Genomic DNA, 12,265 nt, shown 5'->3' with positions numbered 1-12,265 from the left:
CTCTCCTGTTGGTTCTGTTTCTCTAGAGAACACTGACTAACACAATAACTATGCTTGTGACTGGAATTAATTATCCCTTTTATCCCCTGCCAGGACAAATCACAATATAGGTGTTTTCTCTTTGCTTGGAAACAGTTTTAACACTGGTCCTGTGAAGCCACAATGTAAAAAATGTTCTATGCCAAGCGTTTCTAAGTTTTTAAAAAATTCTGCACACCCATGTTGGCCACTTCAAGATGACATCAGACAACTCTTTAAATATTAATTGCCTCTGCACCTTAAAATTAAATGTAAAATTCACATAGAAAATGCAGAAATTTAAATAGAAGTAGCATAAACCTGTCGTAAATTATAACTGAAAAACTATTTGTGGGACACCATGGAAGACAAATGGTCTTCTGTGTAAATTTAAATGAGGCAACCAAAAATTGGAAAGTCAGTTAATTTCCCCAACTTCTCCTGCTTCCATGTCTTCTCCCTGGGTTTCTGATGTCCACAATGTCAAGTGGTTTCTCAGTAATTGCATTATTAGTGTGCTGTTTTCATAGGGCTCTTTACATAACATATCAAGTTCAAGATTGGCTCCATCAAAAGCTCTCTTTATAAGTGGGCAGGCTTCCTGTGGGACTTCAGAATCCCACAACAGCACAGGAATGTTAAGGGCTAGCCCTAATCTGATAGGATGCATTGGTTTGATTTCCTTTTTCTGATTCCCAATGCTTTTTTCTTTGCATGGCAGGCATTAGCCCAATGCTTCTTTAGTAATTTAAATATATCATCCCACTGTCTTCTTGTCTCCATGATTTCTGCTGAGAGATCTACACATAGTCTTTCTGGGTTTCCCTTGTATGTGATGGATTGCTTTTCTCTTGCTGCTTTCAAGATCCTCTCTTTCTCTTTGACCTCTGACATTCTGATTAGTAAGTATCTTGGAGAATGTCTATTTGGATCTATTCTCTTTGGGGTACACTGCACTTCTTGGATTTGTAATTTTAGAGTTGGGAAATTTTCAGTGATAATTTCCTCCATTAGTTTTTCTCCTTCTTTTCCCTTCTCTTCTCTTTCTGGGACACCCACAAAATGTATATTTGTGCACTTCATATCATCATTCAATTCCCCGAGTCCCTGCCCATATTTTTCCATTTTTTCCCTATAGTTTCTGTTTCTTGTCAGATTTCAGATGTTCCATCTTCCAGTTCAGTAATTCTATCCTCTGTCTCTTGAATTCTACTACTGTAGGTTTCCACTGTTTTTTTTTCATCTCTTCTACTATGCCTTTCATTCCCATAAGTTCTGTGATTTGTGTTTTCAGACTTTCCATTTCTTCTTTTTGTTCATTCCTTGCCTTCTTCATATCCTCCCTCAATTCATTGATTTGGCTTTTGATGAGGTTTTCCATGTCTCTTTGTATATTCTGAATTAATTGTTTCAGCTCTTGTATCTCATTTGAACAACTGGTTTGTTCCTTTGGCTGGGCCATATCTTCAATTTTCCTGGTGTCATTTGTTATTTTTTGCTGGCATCTGGACATTTAATTACCTTAATTAGTTTGTTCTGGAGATTACTTTCACTTCTCTTATGTAGGGTTTTCTTGCTGGATGAATTTGTTGTCTATCTATTCTTTGACATTCAGTTCAGCTTTTTCTGGACCTCTAGCTTAGGTTTTGTTTAACAGAGGATAATTTTTTGGTTCTTGTTTTCTTGTTTCTTGCCCTGCTTGTATGGTGCCTTTCCCTCCATCCCCACCCTTCCCAGACTAAACTGGCCTCCTATCAGGGGGAAGGCTTCATCTGTTTTAGTTTTCCCTGAGGGTGAGACCCAGCAGCTTAAAAGACTTTCCTGTGAAGTGTCTGGGCTCTGTTTTTCTTATCCTGCCCAGTATGTGGTGCTTGTCTGCCTGCAGGTCCCACCAGCATAAGATGATGTGGCACCTTTAACTTTGGAAAACTCTCCTTGCTGGGGGCATGGTGGAGACAGAGGAGAGGTTGTAGGCTGGTTTTAATGGCTTCAAATTGTTAAACCCTGGGGTCTGAATTCCTTGAGGGAGGGATTCCACCTGAGTTGGGCTTCATCCCTCCTCTGGGGAAGACATAGGCAGGAGACAAGCCCTGAAAGCAGCCCATTTCTGCCTATGCCTGGGTCAGTTGCAGCCTGAGAAGTCCCACCACTGAATCCAGAATCAGCCAAGCCTCTGTAGAAACACAGTTACAGAAACCTCCATTTCCTCCCCTTTCCTCTTTCTCTGTTAGCTCAATGAGTGACCTTCACTTTGGCCAGTTTCACCTGAGCTGGGGGCCTATTTTTAGTAGTCAGAATTTGTTAATTAATGCCACAATTGGTGTTTGGTTGGACTTAGTCCCTGCTGCTGTTAAAGTCTCTTTCCTTTCACCTCTGAGAAGCAGCCTGTGGTAGAGGGGTGCCAGCCACCATGCTTTGGGGAACTCATGGTTCTGGGGAGGCTCACAGCCAGTCCAGCTGGTCCAGACTGGGGTACACTGTGTGTCCAGTCACTGATGTGGCTCCAGGAGCTGTTCTGTACTGTTTCTGGTTATTTAGTAGTTGTTCTGGAGGATGAACTAAAATGCACACATTGCTAAGCTGCCACCTTGGCCACACACCCCCATCCCAATGCTTCTTAATATTGGAAATTAACTTTAAAAATATATTCAAAATCTGTATATGGAAACTAGAAAACACTTCAGAGAAAATTAAAAATATAAATAAATGTAAAGATAAACTAACTTGATGGATTAAAAGACATTATTTTTGCAATGTCATTTTTATAGATTCAATTCAATTCCATTTAAAATCAGTGGAGATTTTGGAGAAATTTGCAAGCTTACTGAGAAATCTACTCAGAAATTTAAATGACCTTAGAATAGCACATCACTTTCTAAAAAGCAACATAGTTAGAAGATTTACTGTATCTAATTTCAAGACTTTTTACAAAGCTCCAATACCAAAGACTACGCAACACTGGTATAAGGATTTGTGGTGCAGAATAAAAATTCCACAAATAGACTCAAATATTTTAATTTTTTACAAAAATAATTCAATGGAGCCAGAAAAGACTTTGCAATAACTTCTGCAAATTAACTAGGTATACATATAGATAAATTAAAACATAACCATTAATTCAGACCATACATAAAAATTCCAAGTGGGTAAATGACAGACCACTGTGTTAAAGATAAATCTATAAAAATTTAGAAGACATTTTTATGTCTTTGGAATAGACCAGTATTTCTTAGATATGACAGAATAAGAAGGAACCTTAAGAAAAAGGTGAAATTTGAACTTTGACAAAATTTTTAAACCTGTTCAAAGGAAGACATTATTTTAAAAATGAAATGTCAAGTTTTGAGAACACTCAAAACTCTTGACATTTCATTTTTAAAATAATGTCTTCTTTTGAGAACACTCAAAACTCAGTAAAAAGGTTAATATAAACTCAGTAAATAGGTTAAAATGGGCAAAAGCTTTGAACAGAAACTTCACAAACAAAGACATTTAAATGGTCAAAAAGATGGAAAAAATCAGCCTCATTAATCCAGAGAGACATTCAAAATAAAACCACTATAATCTACCACTAGTATCTCCTAGAAGAAACAAAAGGAAGAAGAAACAAAAGGAAACAAGCCAAAATGCTAAGTGGTAAGGAGGTAGAACCATAAGATATTCTTGTGGTTTGTATATATTTATATTTCATAATCTGCCTGTGGACATCAGAGCAAACTTTAATGTGTAGCTCTATGGGGTTTCTACCTACTACTGAAGCCCATTAGTAAAATGTGGAAAACAATGTAAGTGATCTTGCAATTTACATTAATTACCATTATTTTTGTGACTTCACTGCTCCACCTCTCAGATAACCTATACAAAAGAATAAAGATAACCAAAAATGGTAGCTACACAAGAAAATACATGATTTTTCTCACATTATTTAAATGTTTTAAAAATATTATAAGCCATTAACTCAAAAATAAGCACCACCTGAATATCTTGAGTGGATGTGATCATTTTTGTATAACATTGATTGATTGAAGGGACTTAAGAGACTGGATTTACAGGAGTTCTCATGCTCAGTTGTGTGATTTAAAAGGCATGCATATAAACCTGTATTTGCAAAAGTGCCTACGAGTCAGTACATCATAATAGATTTGGAGGTTTAGAGCCTTTTCTTCTACCCTACAGATGGGAACCATCATACAGTGTTTATATTTATATACAGAAGCCAGTGAGAAAATCATATTCAGTTAGATCTCCTTGCTAAAGAATACCTAGAGGAGGAAGATAAAATCTGTAGGGAGGAGGGCTCCACTTTGGTTTCCTCCATGTCAGCTTCTGATGTGGACCTGGTTTAGGCTTACTTTGAAATGTTCCTTCAGTAGTCTAAAGCTTTGTCTTTATGGGATGGATGCAGAGCAGGATGCAAGGCATGGTGCTGGGAACAACAGTGTGGTGGTGTGTTGCATCTCAGATATAGGCACAGGTTGAGGACACTATGCTGGTGCCTCTGAGCATGGGATGCTTGTCTCAGAGTTGCAGAGGTGTGGTGTGGGGCCTGAGGGTATGGGGTGCAGCTCAGGCAGAACCTGAAGAACAGGATCAGGGTGCTTTGTGGGGGACACAAGGGGTAGAGAATGGTGGGAGGCAGATGAGGAGGCTGTGTGGATGCACAGGTGCTTCTGTGCAGGTAGAATGTGGGTAGGCATGGGAAGTATGGGGGTCATGAGTATTAGGGTGTAGGGTAGGTATTACAGAGGTCAGGGCATGGGAGGACAGGGTGCAGGTGTCTCCTTGTGCAAGGAGAGAGGTCCAGAGTGCCTTGGATGCAGATGTGTAAGTGTGTAGGGTCAGGCACAAGTCATCACTATTGGGGAACATGGGTCAGAGGGTGGTTGGCATTGGGTGGGTGGTGCACTGGCATGGATGTGCAGGTGTGGCACAAGTGGGAACATGAGTGTGCACATATATGGAGGGTGGAGGCTATGTAGCACAAATTCACCCATGAGCACCTACCAGGTGTGGGAGCAGGGCACTTGTGCATGGGGGTGAGAAAGTGTACACATTTGTGGGGCAAGGTGCTGGAGTGCAGTGGTCAAGAAGTCAGTGCAAGAATGTGTCGGTGCCCAGCAGCATGATGTAGCTGTCCAGCTGCATGTATTTGGGGAACAGGGCCCTTGTGCGTGCTGGTCTAGGGCACAAGGCCCTCTGTGCATGTGTAGCACTCACGGGCAGCCAGCAGGGGTTGTGTCTGTGTGGGCTGGGGGCAGGTGTGGCCTGGATGTGCATGTCAGCACTTGCCCAGAGATTGGGGCCATGACTGGGAGGTCATGCACACGTGCAGATTTGGGTATCTACAAACTGATATATGCATGCACAGAGCTCAGAAGTGTGGCTGTGTGACTATGTGGCCTGGAGGTAGGTGTAGCTTGGGTGTGAAGGTAAGTGCTGCAACCTGTATGTGGTGATGCAGCAGTCAGGGAGGAGGACGTGGGCCTCTGGAGTGTTGGATAAGACTGTGCTTGTTCAGGAGAGGTGGGTTGGGCAGAGGCAGGCATGTGTGTGCTTAGGGTAGGTGGTTGGGGTGGGTACACAAGTGATGGGGGCAATGGGGTGGATGTGCTTTGAATGCAGGGTGGCAGATGATTGCATTCAGCTATGGGGGGATGAGTCACATGTCAGGTGGCTCTGCTGGTGAGGGTAGCACATTCAAGCAACACAGCTTGATTTACTTCCTATCCCCATCTGTACACTCCTGAGGATACCAGGCTACCATTTGGAAAGGGGCACCCTATGCTGTTTACACCAGTCAGAGGGTCTCTGTTTCTCTGCTTCTCAATTCTTCAGCTTTTGCAACCAGGGCCTCTTACGTGGTGGAGAAGACCATCCTGGGTCACTTACACCTTGGAACTGCCTTCTCAATTGCCTTCCCATCCCTTTTCTAGCTGCTCCTTTGAAGAGGGGCAAACTCTGACCTATCCTATTCCATGATCTTCCTGAAATTCTATCTGGACTGGTTTTTAATAATGGCACTTACTTAATTTAAAAATTACAGTTCTAAGGCCATGAAAACTTCCCAATTAAGACATCAACAGGATGAGACCTTCTCTGAAGACTGGTTACCAGTGAAGCTTCTCTGGGGCTTTTTCTGTGAGCTTCTCTTAATATCATCTCCCAGCTTCTGTGTGTTTTTCTGTGTGTCCTTTATCCTATTATAAAGACTCCACCTTGAATGATATGGATCACATCTCAACTGAAATAAGCTAATCAAAAGCTCATACTATAATAAGTCAGCACACAGGAATGGATTAAAAGAGCATGATCCTTTCTGGTATATATAAAGCTTTGAAACTAACAGAATGATATACTAAAATATTCTCTCTTTCATGATTATTTATATGATTGCTATTTTCCCATCCTGTGATTTTTTTGACATTTTTGTTCTGTACATATTTTTCCATAGTTGAATTTTTAGAACATTTTCAAAGCCAAATTACTATTTTTATAGCTTGCTTCGAAATATTTTCTTAGCTTTACACTTCCCTAAATATTCTTCCACATGTTTTGCATTTAATTTTTAAAAAAAATTTTGGTTTTATATTTCATATTTAAAATTTTTGATCCAGCTGGAAATTTATTTTGAGATAGAAAATTAAACAGAGAATGAATTTTAATTATTTATCTTGATGGTTGGTTATTACTTTATCTTTCACCATTTCTTAAAGCACAACTTCATTATATTCTAAATTCTTACATGTGTTTGGGTCAATTTCAGTGTTCTATTCTGCTTCAAAGATCTCTTTATTCATGTGCCATTTAAAACATTATATAATTGCACTAAATCTATAATACTGTTTAATAACTAAGTCTAATATTCTTTCACTATGATCCTTTCCTACAGATATTCCAACTCTTGCATATTTATTATTCACATTAAATTCAAAATTAGCTTTTCTAAGAACAAAACAAAGTACAGTTAGTGTTTTCCATAAAATTGATTTAGGAAGAGTTTATATATTTACAGAATTGAGAATTTCTTTTCCTTATTTCAATTAGTGAAGTACTCTTTTATACTTCTAGAAGTGCTTCACATTTTCTTCATATAATATGTCAGTTTGAAGCTGTTATGTACCCCAGAAAAACTATGTTTTAATTCTGATGCAATCTTGTGGGAGCAGCCATTCTTTAATCCTCTTTTGATATTGCTGGGTGGGATCTTTTTATTGTTTCCATGGAGATGTGATCCATCCAATTGTGGGTGGGACCTTTTGATTAGTTTGTTATCATGGAAATATACCTTCATCTATTCAAAGTGGGGTTGCTTACTGGAGCTCTTTAAGTGAGAACCATTCTTGGAAAAAACTTTAGGGCTTTGATAGCCCATGCAGCCAGGGATCTTTGGAGATACAGAAGGAAGGCATCCCCAGGGAAGCCTTATGAGATGACAGGAAAAATCTAGCAGAGGTCACCATGTGCCTTCCCAGCTGAGAGGTGTTCAAAACCAAAACCCCCAGCAGAAACCAGCCACATGACTTCCCAGCTGACAGAGATGTTCCAGACAGCATCACCCTTTCTCAAGTGAAGGCAACATCTTGTGGTGCCTTATTTGGACATTTTCATGGCTTTAGAACTGTAAACTTGCAACTTAAAATATCCCCTTTAAAATCTGTTCTATTTTGGTATATTGCATTCTTGAAGCTAGCAAACTAAAACATATAGATTTAGCACTTTTCCTTATACATTTAATGTTTTGTATATTCTTATTGCTCTTGCTATTTTACACTGGAACTGGCCTTCTATTGTATTTTCCAAAGGTACTTTTTTCTAAAGATATTTTGTCTGAAGACAGTGAATCTATGTATTTAAAAAACATTAAATATATTTATCCTGTGGGGAAAAGTTATTTTTTTAATTGTACAGTTCAATTGTACAGTACAATGAACTTGTAAACCCCACTGATTAGAATCACCACAATTCTAATACAGACTGATTCTTCATCTGAAAACTGCTTGTGCCCCTTTGCAGTCAAGCCCTCCACCTACTTCCAGGCCCTTGCTAATCTTGATTGGTTCCTATATTTTTGCCTTTTTTGAAATGTCATGCAAATTTAATGTATTAGTCTTTTAAGCTTGGATCCTTTCCCTTTATGTAATGCATTTGAAATGTGTCCTTGTTGTGTATATCAGTAGTTCATTACTTTTTACTGTTAAGTAGTACTCCAATTTGTGATCACATGACAGTTTGCTTACCCATTTTCTGATGAAGAAATATTTAGGTTGTTTTTGCCAGAAATTTTGCAGGATTATTTTAAAGAAATACATGAAGTAAAAATGATTTCAGGGAATTAAAAGCTAAAAAGATCTATCAGCAGAAGGCTTGAATTACAAGACATAATAAAGGAAGTCTTTCAAGTAGAGGGAAAGTAATATTAGATGGAAATATGGATGTACACAAAGGAATGGAGGCTATCCAAAATAGTAACTACACACATAAATATATAAGACTTTTCTCCTGTCATTTAATATATATTTCCACAGTTAAAAGTAAAATAAACTCATCCTATATAACTTGGCAGACTGTGTCAAATTTATGATTAAATGGGAGGATTTAGGAGACAAGAATTTCAGCATTTCTCATCCTCTGAATAAGTGATATAAAATGGAGGATACAATTTTTTGTGTGTGTCTGGGAGTCAGTATATCATAATCTATTTGGCAAAATAGTGCAGGCTCATCTTACATCCTAATTAAGGAGAATCTTGCAGACAAAGAAGTAAGTACCATGCCTATATGTGGAAGCCCTTGAGGAAATCCCACTCAACCCCAACTCATTGTAACAGAAACCTAGAGAAGGAGAAAAACAAGCTGTATAGAGGAGGGCTCCACTTCCACTTCCTCTAAGCCTCTGCTGTGTAGTTAGTTGCAACTACTACTGGGATCACCTGGAATGGTGCAATTCACTTGGAACTTTGAGTTCTGGTCTTTTCCATACTTAAGGAGATGATGAGTGGAGGGATGGTATCTTCTTTACTGACAGAAAGATTCACCATTGAGGGCTTCCTTTCTGGCAAAAGTGAGAGTCCTTGGGGATGCAGTGAAACACCTATCCACTTATGTAGGCCATGGCTTTCATCAATCTGTCTGCTTTGTATGAGTTCTATCCCAGTAAGAGTATGTCATCAAAGACAGGAGAAGACTGATACCTACAGTGAATGTCCTGGAATTCTCAACTAGCTTGATCATTGATTCCATACAGACAAGAATGGAATTGATTTTATTATTTCCTCCCATATGATTTTGTCTTCCATGGCCAAAAGCTTCAGTAGGTCAGCCAGGATGTATACACAGTTTGGGGATACTTTACTTTGGGAACTAGAACTAATATTTCTGAGGAGACAAAAAGCAGTTATATGGAGAACATAAGTAGACATATTAAAATTAAATGGGAGCAGGCCACAGTGGCTCAATAGGCAGAGTTCTCATCTGCCATGGTGAAAACCTGGGTTCAATTCCCAGTGCCTGCCCATGCAAAAACATAAATAAATAAATGGGAATCTCCACATATTTTCATTGTTTGTACAGGAAAGCATAAAGGCAAAAGTTTTATAGAAACAATTACTGATGATTATGCCTGATGTCAAAACTATTCCTATTTTTCTGACAAGTACAAGGTAAGGTTTTCTTCTGAGATGAAAGGGAAATTTCTGGGACAAGGATTATAAAAAATTGGTACACAAGTCAGAACATGTGCTAAGAAGAATTTGTAGAAGAGTTACTGGTGGGAATAGACAGAAAATTTGCCCAAGGAACATTGGAAACTAGGTCACATTTGAGGTTATAATTTTTGTAGGTACACTCTAGGGTATGATTGTGTAATTTTCTTCAGCACTGCCAAACAATTAGGCAAAGGGAAAAAGATAGTGCTAAAATGTATGATTTCAGTAACTCAGTAAGTGTAGAGTGTTATACAGACACAGAAAAAGGTTTATTTTGACTTCATTTGTAAGTATTGTTATTCATTCCACACTACTTGGAATCTAGATAATAACAAAATTATGTTAATTTCTTTTTTAATAGACAAATCTTTATGAAGATAACAATGCATTAGTCATGATAAGCTGCATTTTCTGTTGAAATGAACCCTGAAGTCTCTGTAACTCAACATTTACAAATTTATTTTTGTCCAGGCAAAGTCCATGGTGGGCTGGGTATACATATAGGATCTGTGTAATAAACCTGTGTAGTTGCTCAATTGTACAGGTTGCTTTCTCTTAGCACTGACATCTTAATGTATTTTCCCAGGCTTGCTGCAATAAAGTAAAAGGAGTCTGGATAGTAGCACACTGATTACTAAATGTTTCAGCCTAAGTGTGAAACACTACACTTCTGCAAGCCAATAATATGCTCTTTCTTAAACACAAAGAGGCAGAATACGTTTGCACAACTTGGTATCTGGTGATGAGCAAATGGAGTGGATTCATAGAGAAAAAGTGACCTCTCAATTGGAATGAATTATTTGCTAATTCTTGCATATTAATTTGGGTTAATATAGCTCTTTCAAAGATAAAAGGGACATTGCATTGATTAGCAGGGTATTTGTCCTGATCCTAATCTTGTTTCTTTTGTCTACATTCTTTCTCTTAGAATTGTACTGTAAGTGACTACTTCTCAAGTGGAATGCAATTGGTCTACAATTTTCTATTCACTTTGAATGTGCAGAAGTTTCTCATTGGAAGGGACTTTATTCACCTTTTAATTAAAGTTGATATTTTATAAAAGGGGAATCACACAAGATTCCACACAACAAGGGGATAAGTAAGTATAATGCATATTTTGACTGTAAGACCATTATCATCTGAATTACCACACTTTTAAGCTAAAAATATGAACCATTTATCTTCTTTAGTTTCATGATTTGTTACCCACAATAATCCTTTGGCTCCAGAGCCTCATCATTGCCTTTTTCACCTCTGCATTTCTGAGTGTGTAGGTTAAAGGGTTTAACAAGGGTGTTATCATAGTGCAAAATACAGCCATTACTTTATCAGTAGGTAAGGTGGTCATGGGATGAAAGTATACAAACATGCAGGGCACAAAGAATAAGAAAACCACAGCAACATGTGAGGCACATGTGGAGAGTGCCTTCTGTCATCCTTCAGAGCTGTGAGACCTCAGGGAATAAAGGATGAGGACCTAGAAGGTGATAAGAATGGAAAAGCTGAGCATGCACAGAAATCCACTGTTAGCAGCAAAAAAGAGTCCAAAGATGTGTGTATCAGTGCAGGAGACTTTCAGCAGAAGGTAGAGATCACAAAAGAATTAGTCAATGACATTGGGACCACAGAAGGGCAATCACAGCATAAAAAGGATTTGAATCAGACCATGAAGAAATCCCCCAGCCCAGGATATGGCCACCAGGAGACCACAAATCTGCCAGCTCATTGTGATTGCATAGTGCAGAGGCCTGCAGATAGCCACATAGCAGTCATAGGCCATCACCGTGAGCAGGATGACCTCAACTCCCTCAAGGAAATGCATTGTAAAGACCTGAATCATGCATCCAGTAAAAAAGATGGTTTTCTTCTCTGCGAGTAAGTCAGATATCATTTTGGGGGCAGTAGTAGAAGAGAAGAAGCCATCTTGAAAGGACAAGAAAGAAAAAAATACATAGGGGAGCCTAGGGCTGGACTGGTGGCCACTGTTACTATGATGAGTCGGTTGCTTGCCATGGTGAGAGAGTAGATGATTGTGAACATGAAAAAGAAGAGTTTCTGGATATCTGAGTCAGGCCAAGTAGGATGAATTCTGTCACATTGTTCAGTTGTTCCATGGTCTAGTTTTCAATGGATAATGGATTTATCAGCAAATAGCACAGAGATTGCAGGAATGGTAGATCAATTTTCATCAATAAAATAAAGTATCTATTAGATGATTTTTTTCTTCTAAGATTGATGGGACCCCAAACAGATAAACCCTAGACTTAAAGTATTGCTGCATTGTTAATTACATGCAATGTTGACTATACTCTTCTACATATGCATGCAAACACACATAACACTGTTTATGATTGTTTTCATGCCACACCCAATTCCTGCATCAAATATGTCTGGATCTCTCCCTATTACTGCCAAAGTGTTTTCTCACATAGTAAACATGGGAAAACCTTTAGGGATGAGTGGAAACTTGAATTCCTGAGAGTTAGACCCCTGTGTCTCTTTCCTGCTCATTCAGACTGATGAAGGTAAACTTCTGAGCATCTA

The 12,265-nt window shown here is 38.6% G+C and overlaps 1 long non-coding RNA gene and 1 pseudogene across 11 annotated transcripts in view; both read right to left on the bottom strand.

Annotated features, from left to right (window-relative positions):
* LOC143646797 (uncharacterized) overlaps window positions 1-12,265 on the bottom strand; it is a 120,456-nt gene that overhangs the window by 47,436 nt on the left and 60,755 nt on the right. The window lies entirely within an intron of this gene.
* On the bottom strand, window positions 10,080-11,957 carry LOC143646795 (olfactory receptor 4C5-like; annotated as a pseudogene).

Source organism: Tamandua tetradactyla, chromosome 9 (genome assembly GCF_023851605.1).
Source record: "Tamandua tetradactyla isolate mTamTet1 chromosome 9, mTamTet1.pri, whole genome shotgun sequence".
NCBI classification, from domain to species: domain Eukaryota; kingdom Metazoa; phylum Chordata; class Mammalia; order Pilosa; family Myrmecophagidae; genus Tamandua; species Tamandua tetradactyla.
This window is presented reverse-complemented; position numbering and strand designations above follow the sequence as displayed.